Source organism: Ascaphus truei, chromosome 3 (assembly GCF_040206685.1).
Source record: "Ascaphus truei isolate aAscTru1 chromosome 3, aAscTru1.hap1, whole genome shotgun sequence".
Taxonomy (NCBI): Eukaryota; Metazoa; Chordata; class Amphibia; order Anura; family Ascaphidae; genus Ascaphus; species Ascaphus truei.
The window spans coordinates 225,134,285-225,159,767 of NC_134485.1; the positions used below are offsets into that span (position 1 = coordinate 225,134,285).

At 45.3% G+C, this 25,483-nt stretch overlaps 1 protein-coding gene across 7 annotated transcripts in view; it reads right to left on the minus strand.

Annotated features, from left to right (window-relative positions):
• FRMPD4 (FERM and PDZ domain containing 4) overlaps window positions 1–25,483 on the minus strand; it is a 585,463-nt gene that overhangs the window by 489,679 nt on the left and 70,301 nt on the right. The gene's annotated exons all lie outside the window — the stretch shown is intronic.

The following is a 25,483-nucleotide window of genomic DNA, read 5'->3' on the forward strand; positions in this document are numbered from 1 at the left end:
ACCCTCATTTGGGGCCTTTTCTTCAGTATTCCTGATCGTGGACACTTATTTCTTACACATTACTGGTAGTTAGGAGAACTGGACAGACTGGCTTTTATTAGCTTAATCTGTCCATATTATCCCTGCTACCACCTATAGTAGGTTTGTTTACCACCTATCATGAGTATCAATGCATGTATGAACATACCAGATCATTTGATTTAAGAAGTCATAAAAAAATCCCCTACAAGCAACATCTTTCCCTTCACTCCCCAAGATTATTCATACTGATAAATCTACATATCCCTTCAAAATATCCGGTCGCACTGGCTTCAAGACTGTTTGTCTTTTTTTCTGTGATAATGACCCAATGCTGGTTGTTTGTTACCATTTGCTGGTCTTTTAACAAATTTGGTTTTAAAGAGATAGAACCCCAAAATACACTGCCCAGGATCACTATACCACTGTAGTGTGTAACCAAAACTGAGGTTAACTTGTGTCCCACATTGTAATATCACTGGACTTGTCTGATAAGTTACAGATAATGGATTGTAAACAGTCCTATGATCAGTGCGTCAGGGTATTTTAACAGGGACAAAATATATGTCTATAAGTCCCCAGACATAGAGCCAAAAACATGTAACATGTGGATTAGAGTTCAAATCAATTTGTAAGTATGCATAACTTCTTAAATCAGTAATCCTTAATAATCACTCAAAATGTAGTAGATGCCACTCAGTTGGCTTAGCTCCAAGTGGGATTTATGGTTAATAGGGAGAAAAATAGCCATGTAAAGCCAATTTAACCTGTTCACCACCAAACTTATTAGAGATCCTACTAAGGCCCGTAATATAGTGTGCAAGCTTGCTCCGTCGTGCGCGGCACTTATAATTGGCTGTGTTAAAGCCTGACATTATATAGTTCGGCCGCGCGCGCGCACGGCAGTCAGTGTTGAGCCGGCAGATCGGAGGAAAGACTCTGAATAGAGTCTTTTCGCGCTCGCTGCTGTTGCTTGATGTCACATTCTATTGCCCAATCATTACAAGTCCGGCTCCTCCTCCAGGTAAATACCATGGTTTTCTGTGGCTGTACCAGCTTGCGCATTTAAGAGCTTGTGACCAGCTTGAAAATGGCTGTCATTGCTACTCACACAAGTAACTAAATGCCCTAATGACCCTAATTACTGTAACTTTGGAATCGCTGTCGCATTCTTTTCCCCCCACCCCGAGCCCCTAATTACCACTAATGAAAATCAGCATGTGTTGTATTTTAACTTTTTTTTCATGCTACTCGTAGTTATGGTCTCCACAAAGGGGGTTGGCTTGTGTGGATGGGCGCCCCTCCATTGCAACACACATCATGGCCACGCCTACCCGTTCATGTCATAGCCACGCCCATCTGTCTTTATAGTATAGCCTTTGACAAAGGGCAAGCTCAGCCCAAAACTCGTCAAAAAATAGTTATTTTCCTAAACCCATCTATTTTTGATGTCTCCTATGTCACCCACCCAATAAATCGTTTTTAATTATTTTTGGCTGCACTGTACTCCGTTTTTCTTCCCCTGCATGCTGTGCACTGTGTCTTTCCCCTGTGCATTACTTTGTTATTTGATAAACTCACTTAAACTCTATTTGAAGTCTGCATGGAAATCAGCTGTGTGTGCCTGGTGGTGTGGATCAAGTAAGAATAAAGAGCAACGATTGCCATGTGAACACTTTACTGGGGGCTTTTGGACTATTTATAACATAATTGTAAATAAAATAAGATAATATATATCAAAATAAATACAAATAAAGCTGATAATCTGCTTTGCAGGGCATCATATTGATCCCACTTTCAAGATAGGCCACTGTAACAGGGGAGTAATCCCTGTTCAAGTAAAGTGCCTTTAATCTAGCAGTGTGGTGGTTAACTGCTGGTAGTCAATTAATAAACACCACCTGCCTGATTTAGATTGCTTACAAAAGCCTGTCTGTTGAGACAGGAAGTGACTCCTTAGCTCACATGTGAGCTGAACTTTGGAGACAGAGCAGAGGTTCTTGAGTCTCCCAGGAGAGACTGGCCAAGAGAACACAGATCTCTGGAGCTGACCATGTCTTGAGCTTTGCCAGAAGACACAGCAGAGCTGCTTCCAAGACACAGGGGACTTCTAAACCTGAATGCTGACAAACCCTGAAGAAAAGGTAGCAACCAGGGACAGAGAAGATTTTCCCTTCAAACTACAAGGAACAGATAAGACTTTTATTACAAGACTTTTTATATCTGTTCATTTCATGCTATGTGTTTGGGGCTGGGAGACATGCTTAACTAAGGGAGTTGTGAATTGCATATTATTTCACTAGAACCACTCCCAAGTGAATAGAAGCTGTGTTTCCCCCTTGTTTGGATGGTTTCCTGATGTTAAGGAAAAGGCACAATAAAGCCTCGTTATAATTTCACCTTATAAAGTCTCCAATTGTGTACCTCTGTGAACGTCCATCTACAGCCACTTTGGGGTGAAATTGCAAAACGATAGCGTCCGCGGTCTGACTATGTCATGTGTAACTCTGAGAACATGGAGTCATGCTGTATCTATATGTGGAGTGTTTGTCATTTATATATGAGTAAAAGCTTTTGCATAGCTTAAAAATCTCAAAAATATACACCACAGAATATTTCATATGCTATAATGTAATATACAACAGGTTTAGTTAGGTGGTTATACCTATGACAGGAATACAAGATCCATATCTATGTAGGTAGATAGTCGTTTTCTATATATGACACTGAAACGGTCATATTTGTCCCTGCATACAATATAGTCAAATATTTTCATTTGAACTACAGATACAGTAGCCGTTATTCAAACAAATCATGGCGCCGTTGTCATGTGCGCTGCTGTACTCCACGCAGCATTGACACCGCCAATCGCCCAGGCACTCGAGCTTATCGCGGTTGCTTTGTTTGAATTTCATGGATTGTGTGCAATTAAATGCAATGAAATGAATGTATTGTAATGTGTACAGTACTGTGCTACTGTGTCAAAGTCAGGTGTTTAAAAGCCAGAACACTAAAATACCATTTTCTGCACTCGTGTCTTAAGGCGGTACGGTTGGAAGAAATCCCACGCCATCACATGGGTATTCCGAGGTATATATATATATATTTAGCCAATCACCTGCAACTGCTTATTGAGCAGTTTGTGGCAGGCCAGCCCCTCCTCTTCTAGGTATATAATCTCCTAGCAAGGTCCCCTTATTCCACTTCACTTACATGTGAGTATCTGTACTGGTATATACCAGTTTTTAATTGCACTAGGTTATACAAGCATATGCTTTGAGATTTTAACCCCTTCTGGGCTTATTTCACATAACACTAGTATGCATTTAGCGTAGGGACCTGCTAAAGAGACTTACCTTGACGTGGTTAGCAGGCTTGGCATTATTTGATCAAAGGATGTATACCAAAAGTCTCCTTTTTTCTTATAGATATTTACACCATACATATATATATATATTCCCCATTGATTGCTATCCCTATGGGAGAAGCGCAGGGATTCACTTTCTGTTTTGCACATTTGTATGGCCATTTCCTTCACTAGCTGCATGCTCTTTACATGGAGAAGCGCAGTGATTATATTTGTTTTACATTATTTGTTGGGCCGATTTTAATCCTTTGCAGCACGCTCCTAGAGGGCAACACTACTATGGTGTAATTGAATATATTTAGCCAATCACCTGCAACTGCTTATTGAGCAGTTTGTGGCAGGCCAGCCCCTCCTCTTCTAGGTATATAATCTCCTAGCAAGGTCCCCTTATTCCACTTCACTTACATGTGAGTATCTGTACTGGTATATACCAGTTTTTAATTGCACTAGGTTATACAAGCATATGCTTTGAGATTTTAACCCCTTCTGGGCTTATTTCACATAACACTAGTATGCATTTAGCGTAGGGACCTGCTAAAGAGACTTACCTTGACGTGGTTAGCAGGCTTGGCATTATTTGATCAAAGGATGTATACCAAAAGTCTCCTTTTTTCTTATAGATATTTACACCATACATATATATATATATTCCCCATTGATTGCTATCCCTATGGGAGAAGCGCAGGGATTCACTTTCTGTTTTGCACATTTGTATGGCCATTTCCTTCACTAGCTGCATGCTCTTTACATGGAGAAGCGCAGTGATTATATTTGTTTTATATTATTTGTTGGGCCGATTTTAATCCTTTGCAGCACGCTCCTAGAGGGCAACACTACTATGGTGTAATTGAATATATTTAGCCAATCACCTGCAACTGCTTATTGAGCAGTTTGTGACAGGCCAGCCCCTCCTCTTCTAGGTATATAATCTCCTAGCAAGGTCCCCTTATTCCACTTCACTTACATGTGAGTATCTGTACTGGTATATACCAGTTTTTAATTGCACTAGGTTATACAAGCATATGCTTTGATATTTTAACCCCTTCTGGGCTTATTTCACATAACACTAGTATGCATTTAGCGTAGGGACCTGCTAAAGAGACTTACCTTGACGTGGTTAGCAGGCTTGGCATTATTTGATCAAAGGATGTATACCAAAAGTCTCCTTTTTTCTTATAGATATTTACACCATACATATATATATATATTCCCCATTGATTGCTATCCCTATGGGAGAAGCGCAGGGATTCACTTTCTGTTTTGCACATTTGTATGGCCATTTCCTTCACTAGCTGCATGCTCTTTACATGGAGAAGCGCAGTGATTATATTTGTTTTACATTATTTGTTGGGCCGATTTTAATCCTTTGCAGCACGCTCCTAGAGGGCAACACTACTATGGTGTAATTGAATATATTTAGCCAATCACCTGCAACTGCTTATTGAGCAGTTTGTGGCAGGCCAGCCCCTCCTCTTCTAGGTATATAATCTCCTAGCAAGGTCCCCTTATTCCACTTCACTTACATGTGAGTATCTGTACTGGTATATACCAGTTTTTAATTGCACTAGGTTATACAAGCATATGCTTTGAGATTTTAACCCCTTCTGGGCTTATTTCACATAACACTAGTATGCATTTAGCGTAGGGACCTGCTAAAGAGACTTACCTTGACGTGGTTAGCAGGCTTGGCATTATTTGATCAAAGGATGTATACCAAAAGTCTCCTTTTTTCTTATAGATATTTACACCATACATATATATATATATTCCCCATTGATTGCTATCCCTATGGGAGAAGCGCAGGGATTCACTTTCTGTTATACACCACGTGAAATGTTTCAATAATGGCTGCTTCATGTGTAGGTAGCGGGGACTTACAAAACAAAATTGAGATCGATGATTACGACTTAGAGTTGGCTAACAATAGTAGAATTGGAGCATGGGAGCAATGGTCGATTTCCGGTTCGGAAAAATAAGACTCCGATTAAAATTGGCCACAAATTGGTGTAAAAGACAAATTGAGTGGGGGTCGTTAACATAACAACTAGACAGGCAGAGCAGAGGCATCCCTATTCCTAAATGATTTAAATGAACTCAACATGCACATACATATAATAAATGGTACACTTATATATTAGCATCCAATTAAGAGTTGTATTAGCTGTTGTTAATTTAAGACCCTATCTACTATTCAGACCACACTATACGATCCCAGAATTTGCACCATACTGTACAATACATTTTCTAGTGCACTGGTGGGCAAGAGGCAGCCCCCCAGGGACTTCTTCTTTGGCCCCCAAACTCCTCATTTAGCAGAGCTATACGAAGGGGCAGAGCTACAAGAAGAGCAGGGAATGATGGAGAGTGAGAGAGGTGACTTGGGGAGAGAGGAAGGGAGAGTTAGAGGTGGGAACAGTGAAATAGAGGGGGAGAGAGATCAGCACAGAGATAGAAGAGGAGAGATCAGCGCAGAGAGAGAGGGAGAGAGATCAGCACAGAGTGAGGGGGAGAGATCAGCACCGAGAGAGAAGGAGGTAGATCAGCACCGAGAGAGAAGGAGATAGATCAGCACCGAGAGAGAAGGAGATAGATCAGCACCGAGAGAGAAGGAGATAGATCAGCACAGAGAGTCAGAGAGATGTTATACGGAGCAGTTATATGGGGCAATAGAATGAGTTATAGCTAAGAGTTATAGGGAGAGTTTATATGGAGCAATATGAGGTGTTATATGGAGAAATAGGAGGAGTTATATGGCAATAGATTGTGTGCAGCTCTTTTAGGGGCTGGAGGGCCACACCTGAGGACCTTGATGTATATGATGTTGCCCACAACCTTTCTAGAGCAATGGTTGCAATTGATGCTTTATTGATGCACAGATGCTACCTGGAAATGCTTGATAGTCTTAAGAATAGACCAAGACCCCAGAGAAGAAAGGAAATAATTAATAATTATTTATTCAAATTTGAAGGGGGGGGGGATATTTCTCTCCGACTACTGGCAGCTTATTTCCATGGTCATTGTACTGCAGAGCTTCCTTCTGCAAGGCAACAATGTCATTTTTACGATGTATGGCTGCGAAAGACTCTGCAATGCCTTCCTAACTCCTAATCCTAGCAACAGTTGTGCTGCAGCACTAAACTTTTAACATCACCGCTATTTTTGCGATGACACCTTAACTCTAAATCAAGATCCTGGTCCTCAATGGATTCCCGTACGTCCCCCTTGGAGACTGCATCTTCATTGGCAGAATCCCCCGACTCTGAGAGACAACTTGTAGCATGGAAATGGACACTAATCATGGGGACTTTAATAATTAGCACGGATTGACTGAGCTAATCTTTCAGCCCCAACATGGCAGGGGGCATGAGGGTATTGTAATGTATTGTATGTCTTTATTTATATAGCGCCATTAATGTACATAGCACTTCACAGTAGTAATACATGTGGTAATCAAATAAATAACAAATAATATAAATAACAGGTCATGGGAATAAGTGCTTCAGACATAAGAGTAACATTAAGGAAGAGGAGTCCCTGCTCCGAGGAGCTTACAATCTAATTGGGTAGAGCAATATGCGGGGGCAGAGCTACACGAAGAGTGGTGAATGACAAACACAGAGGCGGCCGAGCTGAGTCTTCTGCGGCCGCCACTGCAATGTGCGGGCAGATGCGGCTGTGTTTTTTTTTTTCCGTGTGCCGCGCGTCACTGATGCGCAGTCACGCGTGCCAGGGTGCGTGCGCATGTGGCGCGTGTGCCCAGGGTTCCCCGAAGGTGGTGGCGGGGTAAGGGGGGATGTGGGAAGCAGAGGGGGACCCGGGGGACCCGGAGAAGCAGGGTAGAGCAGAGGCAGAGGTCGCGAGGGGAGGGGAACGAGGGGAAGGATGCGGGGAAGATGCGGCTGGCGTGCGGCGCCAGCCCGAAAAAAGCCGCGGGACAAGACGGGTAAGTGTGAGACTGAAGCTGGCCGCAGCAGTAGTTGGGCTGTTTTATGGTAATTGAAGCTTTGTGCTTTCAAAGTACATCAAACGTTTCCCCGCCTTTCAATAACTGTAATACTATTGTCATAGCTAGACAGACATTACACTATTCTGAAAGTGTTACATTTATTGGCAAACCATTGTCAACACAAAGGAAGCAGAACGGTGCATAATAATAAGATTAATAATGGCCCTCTACTTGTTATGGTAAACACATCTACAGGGGTATAATTGTTGTGATATAACCACAGTTATTAAAGTGGTTACATTATTTATATTACTTATTCTCTATACTAAGCATTTGTTAGATCCTACATGTTTTCATAGATTAATTTTATATGAAAAAAAATGAAGCATTTTCTTGTCACTAAAATATTTGTAATCCACTAGCACTACCACAACATTAATATTGAATACCCAGCCGCCACATTTCTACACATTGAGTCTCACAAGGTTATCTCTAGCTTAGTACTGATTGGCTTTAATACTTTTTAAACCTTCTTCTGTGTAACTTAAAATAGCTAACAAAGTGCCCTGTGTTTGGTGGTAAAGAGCCCTACCACGTTATTTAAAACCTGGACTTCAATATAAGTGTAGTCATGCCATCTGTGGCTACTAGTTTGCTTCCCTCCTGGCAGTAAACCCTGGTACAATCAGGTTGCCAGTAGTTGCGATGGGGATTTCCCCCTCCGAGGAGCTGCATTTGAGCGACAGCGGGAGGTGGTGACATCAGGCCTGGGCATGACCAATCATGAGCCAGACCTGGTGCCCTCTTCCTGGCAGTACTTAAAGGCAGGACCACTTTAAATTAGTGTGTCCTTCCCCCAGTGAGGAAGGCAGATCGCACAGTGGAAAGGCTGAGATTAGACCTTCTCCAATCCTCTTCCCTCTGGGGGAGAGTGAGAATGGACCATACTTCTGCCTCTGCTAGGTAGGTAGGGAAGAGCTAGGATGGCTGTGGGTGCCCTTAGCCTATAGTTGATCTGTAGTGACGATCCAGGGACCATCACTGAGTGAATAGCTGACAGACTGCATCGGGCAGAACCTGCCTTGTTCCAGTAACTGTACAGAAGAGTAATAAAGCCATTCCTGTTTGCATATACAGTACTGTACCTCCTGCCTGGTGCATGACGTTACTGGGGGGAGAGGTAATAAGTTCTACCGTGGGACATCACCTTCTGTTCCTGGAGCCTATGGCAGATGGAGGCCCGGCACTGCTAAAGAGATATGTGGGGTATGAACCCGAGAAGCCTGATCCTGTGTCCCCACTACCATCGGCGGACGACTCAGCCCTCCTATTACCAGCAGGTATCATGCACCACACAACCAGTGATGGTAGAATCTACCATTACATAAGAATAAGGGAAAGCATCTAAAAATTACACTTTTTTTACTGCTCTTATAGAAGTAAAAGGCTGTTTAACAAGCTTTACATAAATATATATATATATATATATAAAATATATATATATATATTTTAAGAATTCTGCTCTCATACACAGAACTATTAAAGGGCTAATCATTTTGTATTGACTCGTCAGTCACTAGATACACATTAGAAGTTAAAACTTGCAGGATGCAAAACGATGAATTGGAACGAACATATTTGCTAAGCTAAGCGGTGCTGAGCCTTAATGCACCCGATGGATCATTCATTTGAATGGGCTGTAAGATGCCTTAAGGCATTAGAGCAGGGCTCTTCAAATAGTCTTCCAAAGAGGCTTGATTAAAAAAAACAATTATAAATAGAAGGCCATGTACAGTATAATACCATTTTTGTATATAACTAAAGAATCACAAACTATTACATTTTACCATTGTGCAAGCATTCCTAACATCTGTTCCATATGTATATTTACATTACATTAGCCTATGCTACAAGTATGTTTCAGTGTGAAAAAATGCACTTAGCTTCCTGAACAATTGCAATCAAATTAGCACCAGCAGACAGCCCAAGGGTCACCCCATGACATCCACCAGTTTAAAAGCTTTGCATTCTCTTCTTGTGGCTTGGCGCCATTTAATAAATCTGAGAATGTCAGAGAATCATTAGTATTCTTACATTTGTTGCTGTATATCTACTTAATACATGTTTGCATATTCTCTTGCTTATTTGAAATAGAAAAGTAATATATAAACATGTTACATAAACATAAGTGTAGCGCTGCTTCCCCCCCTCCCTCCCTCCCACACCCTCCCTCCCCCCCACAACCTCCCTCCCCCCCACAACCTCCCTCCCCCCCTCCCACAGCCTTCCCCCCTCCACACTCTGGGAGATCATGCCTTGGCTACAGGTCTGTGTGGTGCTGGTTACCTGTGAGGGTCCAGGAGAGATGAGTTTCCGCGATGATAAGGGGAAACAGGACAGGCTTTTGGTGATCCTCAGACTCTCAGTTTGGTGTCATCAGTGCGTCCAGTCACAGTAGGCTTCAGGGATCCTGAAGACAGTCCCCACCATGACAGATATCTCTAATAATCCTACCCAATAGACTGTTACTTAAGCAGGAGTATACAAACAGGGATCTTTATTCAGGCAGCCACTGCAGGATATCATTACAGCGTATGCCTTGTATTGGAGAATGGGTCACAGACACCTGAATGGTTCTGACCCTCTGGCAATATGGAGGACTTGTGCTCTGCAAAGAGCTTGTCTGCATCTCTGCTCCAGGAGGAGCTTGAGGCATGTCTCAACCCCAAGAGGGGCTGAGCTGGACTTTCTCTCCCAGCCTGGAGAGTCTCACAGCTCTGCTCCTCTACCCCATGAGGGGGAGAGCTGGACTGAAACAATTTGGAACACTTCCTCACTAAGGCTCAGAGGAGGAGGGTACAGGGTCTGCACCAGGATTGGTTTTACACAGACTCCCATTCACCTTCAGCCCAGTCACTCAGAGAGGTAGCATGAGGAGGGGTAAACCAACAGGATAGCCTGTCACTGCCTGTATCTAAGATAATTTACGTGACAGGAAGGCAGAAAGATAGTCTGGACCAGCCATGGCTACTGTATATACTGTAAGCAATAACATAAATAGCAATTTTATGTAACGGGTATTGCCCCACCCAATCGCATATGGTATGTGTGTGCGGGGAACCTAGTGTTACCAGGTGTGGTGCTTTACCTGTTAGGCTCACAAGAGGGCTGAGCTTCCGCCACGGGGAACCTGGGGCAAGTATAATATGAGTAACCTCGTACTCGGTGCAGCGCCTCCACCTGCGATGGCTCCCACCATAGGGGGAGTGGTTCCTCGCAGGACACTATATATATCACTCAGCACACAGTATGTAAAACAATCAATGCCTTTACTAGTGTAACCATACGCATGCATAACAATCAACAGGTGTCCCTCCCTAGTGGAGACACTAACTACTGCGTCTCACAGGACGCTACCCCCTTCACCAGGTGATCCCACCAGTGTCCAGTAACCCCACACAATAGGTCTCCCACCCTACAAATGAGATAGATATGTGTGACTGCGCAGTCACTGGTCCCGTGTGAATCTACTTATAGAATCGTTGGTGCACTTGGTGAGGGTTACCTGCAGTGCTCGGGCCTGCAAGGAGCTTCGCAAAGGATCCGATGGTGGATGAACACAGGAACTACCGTCCGGGGCGATCCCACCCGGATGGCTACAGGAACTACCGTCTGGGGCGATCCCACCCGGATGGCTGCTGCAGCAACAGTGAAGGTCTGAGCCCAAACCTCTGGAGGAACGCGCCGCGTTCACTGGGTCCCTAACTGGCTTTGAATAGTAAGTGGCAGGGTCCCTAACCTGGGGTCTGTCCCTGACACATACTCACACTACTGGGTGGCTCAGGGCTATCTCGGGCCTCGGGGGCTGCTGGCCTAGTGCAGGGAGTCACTGACTCCTGCACCCTACCTCTTTCTCCCTGGCTGCTCCTGGCGCTGACTGACTAACGTGCACCAAGCCCGAAATGTATCTATTTTTCCTGCAGGGCAATCCTTCAACCCTATTGGCTACTCGGGGGCACCTGGTGCCTTTCCCCCTTAGCCTCCTGGGAATTGTAGTCCTGTGGAGGCTATTTCTATGTTGGGGCCGCGTGTGCGATTCTACTGCGCATGCGCAACTCCCTAAGGGCTGCCGCGACTCCCTAGCCTGATCCGCGCATGCGCGATCACGCCGCATGCGCGTGCACCCACAATGGCGGCCCCTGCGTGCCGGGTACGCCGCCGAGCCTCCTAAGGCTCGCCACACTCCCTGCTCCGGCCCCCACCTTTGGGAACAGCCGGCGGGTCCGTCGCTGGCTCCGGCGGCACCCGCGACCGCGCTGATACAAAGGAGGGGGGTCTCTGGGAGCCGGAGGGCACCGGGGCTACATTTAGATAAAGAGATTTCTGTACAGTATTCTGGGAGTTGTTTATGTCTTCTGCCTTCAGATGGTCTAATGCTAGTTAAAGAAAAAAAATCTATGCAATTGAAAAAAACACTGATCTTGTATAGTATAACATTTGCAAAGCTTAACCGTTTTGCAATAAATATTGTAATGCATATAAATGCAGAACAAAGCATCAGAATCATGCAGATATTGTGTATTGCATTATTTGCTTACTTAGTCTCTCTCTCTCTCTCTCTCTCTCTCTCTCTCTCTCTCTCTCTCTCTCTCTCTCTCTCTCTCTCTCTCTCTCTCTCTCTCTCTCTCTCTCTCTCTCTCTCTCTATATATATATATATATATATATATACTGTATATTTAAACACGGACCCTTTATCCAATGGGCAAAATAGCAGTTGCTCAGGGCTAACTGTCGACAAGGATTACTGTCCTGAGTCCGATTCCCTGTGGGTGACACTAACATGTAGTGTCAGATCCACAGACCGCATGACAGGCAACTCTTCTAGCACCCTCCAGCAAGCCCCCCCTTCCAGGCCCTTCCTCTAGCAGGCCCCCTCCATCCTCCAAGGCTGCATGTAATAAAACTTGGCTTCCCTAAACCCCCTTTGTTGTGGCCCTCCATGCCCCCCAGCACCATACTTTTATCCCAAGGCCTATACCTCCTTCTCCTCTCCCCCATTCCCACAAGCATACCTACTCTCCCCCCCCCCCCAGGTCCATAACTACACCCGAGGTCCATGACTACCACTCCCCAGGTCCAAACTTTAGATTAAAATTTAGGGCAAACGTTGAATTAATTTTCCACATTTTTGAAAAGTAAAAATAAAAACCGCAAACAAAGTTTTCCCCCTTTCTAGTTAGGGGTATGGGCAGTAACCTGGGGTTATAATAGGGAGATGTCCTCAGGATGAGTTAGGAACAACCAAGAGGAGAGTTTCCATGACAGCATTTGAGGATTAATTCCCAATGGGTGAACGAAGCCCGGCTACTGCCGTTGCTAGAAGGGATCTGGAAAAGAGCAGAATCTTGCTTCATTTATCAAAGGGAGGTCACCTGCCAGATGCAGAACATGTCTACACATCCCTGCCTCCAACACCCCCAATGTAATGCCTCTGTTAGAACTGAGCATGGACTGACCCTGATATCAGAAATGTTAACCTTATCATTGATGTTGCTGTTATTCAATACATATACAAAATACAATTTTTATATAAGTTCCCCATCTCCAGCAGTCTTTCTTAATGCCCCCTCCCCTGTTCCTGTGGTAATGCCATTGATTGGCATTCCCTTTGATATCACCTGCGGGGTCCCGCAAGGCTCTGTTCTGTGGTCCATATTCTTCTCAGTGGTCATTAATGATTATTCTACAGCTTGTAAGGGAGCTTCAATACACATGTATGCGGATGACACAATCTTATATGCACACAGCCCTAGCCTCTCCGACCTTGGACACGTACTTCAATCTGACTTTTTGAGACTTGAGAATTGAATTTCCCAAAACAAACTGTTTTTAAACAATGACAAGACTGTAACAATGGTATTTGAGACCAAGGCTACATTTTTTAAAGCCCCCATTGATTGAGCTTCAGATCAGTACCAACGCTAATACCACCCTAGCCCCTGTTACTAGTTTTAAATACTTGGACATATGGTTTGACTCCCATTTAACATATAGGTTGCACATTGATACCCTAACATCCAAAACCTATGCCAAACTAGGTGTACTTTATAGGAACAAATATTACTTAAGTCTCCTGGTCAGAAAGCGTATCACACAGCTGATGCTAATGAAAATGATAGACCATGGGGACATAGTATATGGCATGGCAACCCGAACCCACCTTAGCAAATTTGATACCCTCTACAATTCAATATGCCGTTTTGTTCTCCAATGCAACTACAACACACATCACTGCAAAATGCTCAAATAACAAGATTGGTCATCACTTGAGTCTAGGCGCAAAGTTCATCTTTCCTGTCTTGCCTTCAAATACTTTCTGGGCAAGCTACCATCTATCTGAACAAGCTCCTCACCCCTACCACATGCAACACTATCATCTGAGATCTGACTCCAATAGATTGTTCATGGTCCCATGGCTCAACAAAGTATCCGGCCGCTCCTCCTTCTCTTACCGTGCACCTCACAACTGGAACAATCTACAGGAGACTCTCACAGCCACCACCAGTCTAAGTTTTTCAAAACTAAAGCTGTCCCTCCTTTTAATCAGGTCTGTAATTGTTACATATGCCTATAACATATATTATCTCTTACTGTGCATGCAATGTCTTGTATATAATGTATACCCTGCTCACTTAATGTAACCATGTATTTGTAATCATGTATTTGTCATCATAACTCTGTGCTTAGGACATACTTGAAAACAATAGGTAACTCTCAATGTATTACTTCCTTGTAATACTCAGGAAAAGAAGGATCCAACACTCTACGGTTTTGATTATAATGCTGATTTATTTGTGCCACACAACGTTTCGACCTAAATAGGTCTTTCACAAGTGACTAGTCAGTCTAGTCACTTGAGAAAGACCTATTTAGGTCGAATCGTTGTGCGGCACAAATAAATCAGTATTATAATCAAAACCGTAGAGCGTTGGATCCTTCTTTTCCTGAGTATTGCCCTGGAATTACTCTGACAGGTACTCCTTGAACCAGCAGCACCGGTAGACTATATATATATATTTATTTTTTTTCATTGTGGTGTGCAGCATACTCTTTTATTTACTTCTGTGTAAAACATTTTATAAATAAATAAATACAGGTAATTGTCCAGAGCTCCTACAGTGATATCTAGTATCAGTAGCCCAATAGCAAATTAACACGCCCTTCACTCCTATCACTTCCATCTGGCTACATATATATTATAAAATATCAGTACAAAAAAAGATCTATAGTCTTACATTTGTTAAAATATTTTCCAGATCAACTAGACATAATATCTGTAATTTATCTGCCATCTGCCTCTGAGTTCATTAGTAACATGATTCAATACCATATAACTGTGATTTTCAACAGCTGTTCCTAGGACCCCTTGAGTTTATGGGCATACCTAAAGGGTTCCCTGTAATTTTCAGGTCATTTGAAAATAGTACCAAATATAGAAGAATTTACAATGCATCTGATCTCAGACACGCTATTAGAGAGGTTTGCAGTTCCTTATAATGCATGTGATATCAGACTTGCTATTAGAGAAGGTTGGGGTTCCTTACAATGCATCTGATCTCAGATGCCCTATTAGAGAGGGTTGGGGTTCCTTACAATGCATCTAATCTCAGACGCGCTATTAGAGATGGTTGTGGTTCGTTACAATGTATCTGATCTCAGATGCTCTATTAGAGAGGTTTGGGGTTCCTTACAATGCCTCTGATCTAAGACGCACTATTAGAGAAGTTTAGGGTTCCTTACAATGCATCTGATCTCAGACGCGCTATTAGAGAGGGTTGGAGTTCCTTACAATGCATCTGATCTCAGAAGCGCTATTAGAGATGGTTGGGGTTCCATACAATGTATCTGATCTCAGACGCGCTATTAGAGAGGGTTGTGGTTCCTTACAATGTATCTAATCCCAGATACGCTATTAGAGAAGGTTGGGGTTCCTTACAATGCATCTGATCTCTGACTCGCTATTAGAGAGGGTGGAGGTTCCTTACAATGTATCTGATCTCAGACTCGCTATTAGAGAGCGGGAAGGTTCCTTACAATGCAATGCTTGGGGATCCTCAGAATTTCATAATATAATTATAAGGGTCCTTAACCAAAATGTTTTTGAAAACCACTGCCATAGATTGTTAAAACAGCAATCCTGGCTGCTCCTTTTCTTTTTTTTTTACCCATTTTTTTTTTACCAGGATGGGAAGTGAGGGTTCCTGGAGCTGAATTGTGCTATTTACAGCTCAGACAACCTCCTTCTGTAGTTCTCGAGATACGTAAAAGCATGTTATTCAGACCCCTCCAGAGGAAACAAAAGGATGATTTAAATCTCCTGCGTCAAACAGGCTAATAGGAAGCCACAATGTCATCCATAGTTTCTTCCTGTTGGCCCACATCATGGGGCAAGTGGGGGTCCCCAGAGCTTAAAATAATATAGTTCATCTCCAGGGAACCCCTGCTTCACAGCCTGTATAAAAAAGGGGGTGTTCGGTACGGAGGATGGCTGTTTAAAATTGATGCCTATCACCTCAGCATTTAGCTGCATTCACATGCGAAAAAATGTAAACAGGCAATTAGCAGAGATGTTCATTTGTCTCATTTTTGACACCTAAGCTTAAACTTGTGGCAACGTTTTTATATGCTGCAATTGCTCATGTTAATGAAATTTCTCACAAAGAAAAATGGTGAAATTGTCTTGTTTTTAAATTACACTTTTTTTTTTTAACAATGCTGCCTATATTTAATAAATACAAAGTGATAAGGTAATAACAATTGATTAGTATATGGATGATTGTACCTAGAATAACAGTAGCTGGTACTGGAGCTTCAGTGTATCGTAGCTCATTTCAAAATATTCTAGTAAACATAACCCGTAGCCTTGTAAAAATGTGCTTAACAGGACATGTTGGTTCCTTCAAGTTTCATCTTTTGCATCATTCAGACTTATAATATTCATTGACTGATTAAAAGGTGATTCAAACGTAATAACACTTTTTAATTAAGTTCTAGAGAACACAATCATTTAAAAAATTAACAGAATGCACAACATTTTTTGGTTAAAGCTCTGTGATATATCAATTTGTTTTGTTACTGTATATGTTTCTATATAAATACAATGAATGCCATCTTATGCATGACCAAACAGTTAGCACCGAGAATGCTCTGGTAGGCTCTGGAGAAATCCATTTAAAAAAAAAAAAAATAGTTTCTTACATCTGATTAGAGATGGGTGACATTTTTGACAGAATTCAAATCTGATGTGGATTGGTCAGTTCCTTCTTTCCGCTGAGTTCCACAGATCAGTCTAAAAAGGGCATATTTGTTTATTTCGCTTTTACTTAAAATCCATCCAATGGATTCTGAATCCGAACCTGCAAACAGAATTATTATGAGAGTAGTTTCTAAATGTATGTATATCTTTATTTATATAGAGCCATCCAGGTACATAGCGCTTCATGGCAGTTATATACATGACATAATATTATAACACATAATGGGAATAAGTGCTTCAGACATAACAGTAACATTAGGAAAAAGGAGTCGCTGCCCCGAAGAGCTTACAATCTAACTAGTAAGAACATACAGAGACAGTACAGTAGAAGGGTATTGTGTTAAGTGCATCTGCAAAGGGTCACGGTCAATGTATGAGGTGTACAGTATCAGCAAACGGAGCTACCTATATTAATGTAAAGAGATTCCATGGATTCAGATTTAAGTTAAATCGGTCGACGGATTCTTTAAAATCCGTGTGTCCGAGACCCAACGACAGATTTTGAAGAATCCAGGTGGCTTTAAAATTAAGCAATCCGGCGACGGATTTAATTCCGTCGATCGGATTTCACCGGAAAGGATTGAGACAAGTTCACCCATCTCTACATCTGATGCAGAATTTTATACTGACTCTACTTCAGTACTACTCCTGTCTGTGATGCTGATAGAAGAGGAAAGACTGTTCTCTCCAAAATTTCTTGTACCTCTTTACTAATTGGTGTTATTATATTGGACACATTAACTTCATGAGCTGGAAAGTATCTTCTGAAGGTGTCTTTAAGCAGCAAAGCATGTAGCACTGCACGATTTTGTATTTACATTTTTTTTATTATAGGATTGAAGCAGAGGGGTCTACGGAGCTAGACTCTGTTAATTTCAGCTCTGGGGACCCCTGCTTCCCGAGATTCTTGCCTTTGTAGGGGGTGCTGGTATCTCTGGAGTTTAAATATCCAGGTCACACGAGCCAATAGGAAGATGCAAGCAATGATGTCAAAGCTTCCTATTGGCCTGCCTGAAATCCACAAGAGGGGAAGGCACCATATCCCAAGAAGGGATCTCTGTTCCGATCGTACTTATGGGTAGATGCTCCCCCTGTAAAACGCCAGTTCCAAGATATCCAGTGACAGTGATAGACGAGGACCATCCTTTTAAAGAAACCTTTACGTGTCTACACTGTATCTGGGCCATGTGAGTAGTGGCACTGACCACTTACACAATTATTACTACTCTTCAAGACCTTTTGGTTACTGCAATATTGCACTACATGCATATTTTATATCTTTCATGATCCTGCGCTCCCCTTATCCAACAACAAAGATAAATAATGGTAAGAAATGTATACCTTTCTTTATCGTCCCCAATAGCCGGCTATGGAGGCCGATAAATATGCATTAGGCCCTCAGTTTAGGCAAATCAGCCAGTTTGCCAGGCTGTCCAGGGATGTATCAGACCTCAAACAGAGGATTTTCTCAGTATATGCACGGCAGCCTAGAGATGAGAACACGGAAGCTGCATCAGACTACAACCAGGAGAATTAGCTGGGTTGTGCATCTGCGGAGAGACCAGACTGTCCAGGGATGCATCAGACCTTGAGCAGAAGGATTTTTCTGATATAATGGCCGTAACGGAGAGACCCCACCAAAGGGGATGCATCAGATCTCAATCGTTGTCGGCAATGTTGCCAGTGTATGTGGTGTAGCGGAGGGACAAGATCGTTGGGAGTACCCACCAGCAAAGCAGGTGCCTGGTAACTTTCCAATATCTTCTTGATTCTCCCTGTCTGAGGGAAACATCTACACATGCAGGTAGGAAAAACATGCCTGGGGATCTCAGTGGGAGGAAACTTTTTAAATGCTTTGGACCCTACCAAAAAGTAGGAGAGACATATACCCCCGTATCATGTATACGGTCATTGGGGGACGGTAGAGAAAAGTGCTTTTTCTCATCAGAACATTGATTTATTTACAATTGTTGCAAATATTTTAACTGATACCACTGAGGCACATTGCATCCTTTTGCGCCATATCAAGAAAAAAAGCTCAGAGTTACTGTAATTCAGGATATATATACACTCCGGGAAGAAGCCCACCGACGGGTGAAACGCGTTGAGTGTTTACTCTCTGACAGCCCTCATGTAATCTTTATTTGGATGGACTTGTGAAGGATCTGTTGCAGCATTTTTGATTTTTTTATTTCTGCTATGCGCAAGCATTGGAACACATCTTCTACAACCTGATGGACACATGCCTTATGCAATCCTGCTACAGCTGAGTATTAACTCCCTTTGCTGTCTGGGCATTACTTGTCCTTGCAGTGCTATGCACTGCTGTATTTTACATATGTATGACTCTGTTTGCTAGCATGTCATTAACAGTTATATATTTTATTTGCTGCATCAGTTCTCATTGTTTTCCTTTTTTTTGGGAATTGCTAGGCAGGGTATGATTATTGTTTTTATATAATTTTTTTCCCTGTGTGCTTTTTTCTCTATCCCTTTTATTTTTGGTAATACATTATTTTTTCTGGCTGTATACTGGGTCATTGATCATATACTTTTCCTCCATGCCACAATCCATCATATATCTCTCTATTAGGCATTTATGCCAGTAGGGATCTTCTCTTCAACAACAACCCATTCAGGGTTATATTAAACTATTTTTGTGTCATGATTTACATTTATTTAGACACATTCTAGTTTTTTTGTTGTAATATATAGTTTATTCACTAGATCAACAGTCCCCTTTTTTTCCAATATATTTTTTGATACATATATTTTGTTAGGCTGTCTTTAGTATATTCATGTTTTTAAGTTAGTGTGTCTTGCTGTTATTCTAATAAAATCTTGTTCATTTTTCTGACTCGGCAGTGCATCTGGTTCTTGCAATATAATTTTTATTAGTAGATTTTCTTTAGGTGTAATTCAGAGTGCTAACAAGGGGATTGTCTTTGTCTTTTTCATTTGTGTGTTCTATATAGTTGTTATTATCCCCTAGCACCATCAAGCTCTATACCTTCTTTAACTGATTTTATTTGGGGTTTATATTTTATTTTACCCCTATACTATTAATTTAAGGGCTTGAGTTAACCTTTAATATTAGGTGTTGAGCAACTTCCTTTTTTGTGTGTTTATATATATATATATATATGCAGTGTTCGACAAACCTATACATTTGCTCGCCCCGGGCGAGTGGATTTAACCCCGGGCGAGTAAATATTGGCCCAAGCAGCACACGTTTGGTACTAGGTGGCGAGTAGATTTTTTTGTGTGGCGAGTAGATTTTTTGGTGATTTGTCAACCACTGTATATATGTATATACCATCGCAACTGGACTAACACGGCTACTTTCTGCTTTATATATATACTAGCTGAGAGACCCGGCGTTGCCCGGGATGTAAATGCGTAATAGGTAGTATTATTTATAAATCGTGGAACAATAGGTGACTGTTTGTTGTAAAGGTTGGATAATAATATTGAAAAGAAAGATGGAAGAAAATGTAATACGATGTTGTATAAAAATGGTTTATTGTAACCACACCACAGTACAATGTATATTTTGGTGGCATAAGTGATGTAAAAATCTGAGTCGTGTGTCCTGCTAGGGTGTGAGGCGGCGGGTGGTGCGTGGGTTGTGAGTGCTGTCTGTGAGTGGGGGTCCTGCAAGGGTGTGAGGCGGCGGCTGGCACGTGGGTTGTGAGTGCTGGCTGTGAGTGGGGGTCCTGCTAGGGTGTGAGGCGGTGGGTCAGTGATGTCGGTGCGTAGGGGCGGGAGGCAGCAGGTGTGTGTGGCAGCAGGTATGTGTCGAGTGTGGCGGGTGTCTGTTGAGTGCGTGCAGCGGCTGTGAGGCGGTGGGTGAAAGGCAGAGGCGGCCGGAGTAAGGGCGGGTGAAAGGCAGAGGCGGGGGTGGGGAGGCGGTAAGGCGGGCATGAAGGCGAAGGGCGGCGGGAAGGGGAGGAGGGGGTGGAGGAGGGGGGCAAGGCGTGGAGGAGGGGGGCAAGGGGTGGAGGAGGGGGGCAAGGGGTGGAGGAGGGGGGAAGGGTTAGAGGAGGAGGGGGGAAGGGTTAGAGGAGGGGGGGGGAAGGGTTAGAGATGGGGGGGGAAGGGTTAGAGGAGGGGGGGGAAGGGTTAGAGGAGGGGGGAAGGGTTAGAGGAGGGGGGGAAGGGTTAGAGGAGGGGGGGGAAGGGTTAGAGGAGGGGGGGAAGGGTTAGAGGAGGGGGGGGAAGGGTTAGAGGAGGGGGTGGAAGTGTGGGAGGGGAAAGGGGAAAAAGAGGTGGAGGGGGGGGGAAGAGGAGCGGAGGGGGGGGTGGAAAAGGGAGCGGAGGGGGGGGTGAAGGGGAGCGATGGGGGGGGAAGGGGAGCGGAGGGGGGGAAGGGGAGTGGGGGGGGAAGGGGAGCGGGGGGAAGGGGAGAAGTGGTGGGAAGGGGGGAGGTGGTGGAAAGGGGGAGAAGGGGGGAGGTGGTGGAAAGGGGGAGAAGGGGGGAGGTGGTGGGAAGGGGGAGAAGGGGGGAGGTGGTGGGAAGGGGGGAGGTGGTGGGAAGGAGGAGGAGGGGGAAGGTGGTGGAAATGGAGAGAAGGGGGGATGTGGTGGGAAGGGGGAGGGGGGGGATGTGGTGGGAAGGGGGAGGAGGGGGAAGGTGGTGGGAAGGGGGAGGAGGGGGAAGGTGGTGGGAAGGGGAGGAGGGGGAAGGTGGTGGGAAGGGGGAGGAGGGGGGAGGTGGTGGGAAGGGGGGAGGGGGGAGGTGGTGGGAAGGGGGGGAGGGTGGAGGTGGTGGGAAGGGGGGGAGGTGGTAGAGGTGGTGGGAAGGGGGGGAGGTGGTGGGAAGGGGGGGGAGGTGGTGGGAAGGGGGGGAGGTGGTGGAAAGGGGGGGGAGGTGGTGGGAAGGGGGGGGAGGGGTGAGGTGGTGGGAAGGGGGAGGAGGTGGGAAGGGGGAGGCGGGGGGTGGGAGGCAGTGGGAAGGCGGGGGGTGGGAGGAGGTGGGAAGGCGGGGGGTGGGAGGAGGTGGGAAGGCGGGGGGTGGGAGGCGGTGGAATGGCGGGGGGTGGGAGGCGGTGGGAAGGGGGGTGGGAGGCGGTGGGAAGGGGGGGGGAAGGGGGGGAGGGAGGCGGTGGGAAGGGGGGGGAGGCGGTGGGAAGGGGGGGGAGGCGGTGGGAAGGGGGGGGAGGCGGTGGGAAGGGGTGGGAAGGGGTGGGGGGAGGCGGTGGGAAGGGGGGCTGGGAGGCGGTGGGAAGGGGGGGGGAGGCGGTGGGAAGGGGGGGAGGCGGTGGGAAGGGGGGGAAGGGGGGAGGCGGTGGGAAGGGGGGGAAGGGGGGAGGCGGTGGGAAGGGGGGGGGGCGGTGGGAAGGGGGGGGAGGCGGTGGGAAGGGGGGGGGAGGCGGTGGGAAGGGGGGGGAGGCGGTGGGAAGGGGGGGGGGCAGTGGGAAGGGGGGGGGAGGCAGTGGGAAGGGGGAGTGGAGGGGAGGTGAAGGGGGGGTGGAGGGGAGGTGAAGGTGGGGGGGTGGAGGGGGGGGTGAAGGGGGGGTGGAGGGGAGGTGAAGGGGGGGAGTGGAAGGGAGGTGAAGGGGGGAGTGGAAGGGAGGTGAAGGGGGGGGTGGAAGGGAGGTGAAGGGGGGGTGGAAGGGAGGTGAAGGGGGGGGGTGGAGGGGAGGTGAAGGGGGGGTGGAGGGGAGGTGAAGGGGGGTGGAGGGGGGGAGGTAAATGGGGAGGTGAAGGGGGGTGGAAGGGAGAAGTGGAGTGAGGGGAGGTGAAAGGGGGTGAGGGGAGGTGATGGGGGGTGAGGGGTGGGTGAGGGGAGGTGAAGGCCGCTCACTCACCCATCCGGCAGGTCCCACGTGGATCTGAGGCGGGAGGCAGCGTGTTGTGGCCGCTCTCCCGCTGTGTCCCGGGCGCTCGCTCGCTCCCCCGCTGACTGTAGCGGCGCCGGGGGGGGGGGTATCGGGGAGACACTGACACTGGAGGGGAGGGGGGGGGTGGAGGGGAGGTGAAGGCCGCTCACTCACCCATCCGGCAGGTCCCACGTGGATCTGAGGCGGGAGGCAGGCAGCGTGTTGTGGCCGCTCCCCCGCTGTGTCCCGGGCACCGCCATCTTGGGAACTCGGCGCCGCGAGGCAGCCTGCCTGGCCACTGGCTGTTCCCCCGCCGGGGAGGGGTGAGTTGTAGTGCCGGGGAGGGGGGGGCATGTATATGTGTGGGGGGGGGGGAGAGGTGGGAGATATAGAGGGGGGGTCTCGCACGGCCGCTGACACTGGGTGGGGGGGGGGGCGCTGAAGGGGTAATAATAGTGTGTGTGTCCCGCTGACTGTAGCGGCGCTGGGGGAGGGGGGGGGGGGGTCGGGGTGAAAGCGCGGGAGACACGGGGAGAGGAGGAGGTGCGCGCGGGTGCTGCTAACACTGTGAGCCCCGCTAATGTATGTAACAGTGTGTGTGTGTGTGTCACTGTGTGTGTGTGTCCCTGTGTCCCTCTGTGTGTGTGTGTGTGTGTGTGTGTGTGTGTGTGTGTGTGTGTGTGTGTGTGTGTGTGTGTGTGTGTGTGTGTGTGTGTGTGTGTGTGTGTGTGTGTGTGTGTGTGTGTGTGTCACTGTGTGTGTGTGTGTGTGTGTGTGTCCGTGTGTCCCTGTGTGTGTGTCTCTGTGTGTGTGTGTATGTGTGTCTGTGTGTGTGTGTCCCCCCCTGTGTGTGTGTGTCCCTGTGTTCCCTGTGTGTGTGTGTGTCCCCCTGTGTGTCCTTTGGCCCGTCACTCCGCCTCAGGCCAATGAGAGGTGTGCGGGGGCGGGCGGGCCAAGGGACCAATGAGATTTCCCCTAGGGACACCGGACATCCAGGCAGGCAGGCAGGCAGGCAGGCAGGCAAACATACAGTGCTTTCACTAATATAGTATAAGATATATATATATATATATATATATATATATATATATATATATATATATATATATATATATAAACCATAATACTGAGTTGAGTGACAAAAACCCTCCACAGGAAAGCAAATATGCAAATATAACTGTATGCTCATCTGCATGTCTTAGGCGGGGTTGCAGACCTGCCTAAGACATGCAGATGAGCATACAGTTATATTTGCATATATATATATATATATATATATATATATAGTGCAGAATAAATGAGTTCTTCAGTATTAGGTGATACCTTTTTTATTGGACTAACAATTTATGTCATAGGACAAGCTTTCGAGAGTTCTCCTCTCTTCTTCAGGTCAAGCAATACTGATTTACACAGGAATCAATGCTAAAACAGTGTAGAGAAAAAAACAAAAAAAAAAAACAGATATTTACTGTAGATAAGGTCGGGTGTTAAGTGTTTGAAGCCAAGGGACAGTGTCAAAGAAAGGTGGGGAAGGGATGCTGGGGGGGGGGGGGGAGAGAAAGTGTGGATAAGAATAGAGGCAAGCAGGATAATTACAGACAATTTTGGTAGGGTGTGAGAAAACCCATGTCCACATTAAGTCCCTTGGTTTTGGTGTCAAAGAGTCTTATCATTCTGAGCTCAAATGTTTTCCGTTCTTGGGTGCTTTTAAACATTCCATTGAGGATTTTGATTTTTAAATCATTTATGGAATGATCTGGTTGTGAGAAGTGATGTCCCACAGGTGAGCAGTATCTTCCTTCTTCGTGATGGAGTATAGAGTGTCTGTGCATATTCATTCTTCCTTGTAATTTTTGGCTGGTTTCCCCAATGTAGCAACCTTGGTCACATTTGTTGCATTGAATCATATACACTGTATTCGTGGATGTGCAGCTGTATGATCCTTTAACATTGAATGTTCTATGGTTGTGACTGGCTGTGGGATCCTGACAAATATGTTTGCAGAGTTTGCAGCGTGTGTTGCTGCACGGTTTTGTGCCGTTATTCATGTCTTTAAAATCGTTGTGAAGTTTTCTGCTGACTAATTTCTGTTTGAGGTTTGGTGGTTGCCGGAATGCAAGAATGGGAGGTTTGGGAAAGATTTCTTTTAATGTCGCATCCTCTGTCAGCATGGGTTGCAGATCTTTGATTATTTTTCGTATTCCCTCCAGGGTAGGGTTGTATGTGGTCACTAGTGGTATGCGTGTGGTAGGTTCTTTCTTTCTGTATTGTAGCAGGTGTTCTCGTGGGGCTTTTAGTGCAGATGTAATAGTTTTGGCAATAGTCTTTGGTTTGTATCCCTTCTGTCTGAACGATTCGGTCAGGGTTGTGAGATGCCTGTTTCTGTCTTCAGTGTCAGAGCATATGCGGTGGTATCTTATAGCCTGGCTGTGTATGATACCTTGTTTGGTGTGAGTGGGATGGAAGCTGGAGTTGTGGAGGTAACTGCATCTGTCAGTTGGTTTCTTGTATACAGATGTGTGTAGTTTCCCATCTTTCAGTGTTACTGTCGTGTCTAGAAAGTTTATTAGGTTTGCAGAATAATACATTTTGAGTTTTATTGATGGATGGAATGAGTTTAGGGACTCATGGAATTGTTTTAGGTTTTCTTCACCCTCTGTCCATATTATAAACAGGTCATCAATGTATCTGTAGTATTTGTAGGGTTTGTGGAGGCATGTAGTTAGGAATCTTTGTTCAAGATTTGCCATGAAAAGATTGGCATATTGCGGTGCCATCTTGGTACCCATTGCAGTCCCCATTAGTTGTAGGTACATTTCCTTGTTGAAGCTGAAGTAGTTGTGTGTGAGGATGTATTCTATCAGTTTGGTAATTACATCCGCGCTGTATTTCTGATCCAGGGGAGATATTGTAAGGAAATGCAGGCATGCCTCAATACCATCCTTGTGGGGGATGTTGCTGTAAAGGGATTCTACATCCATGGTATATATATATATATATACTGCATATTTT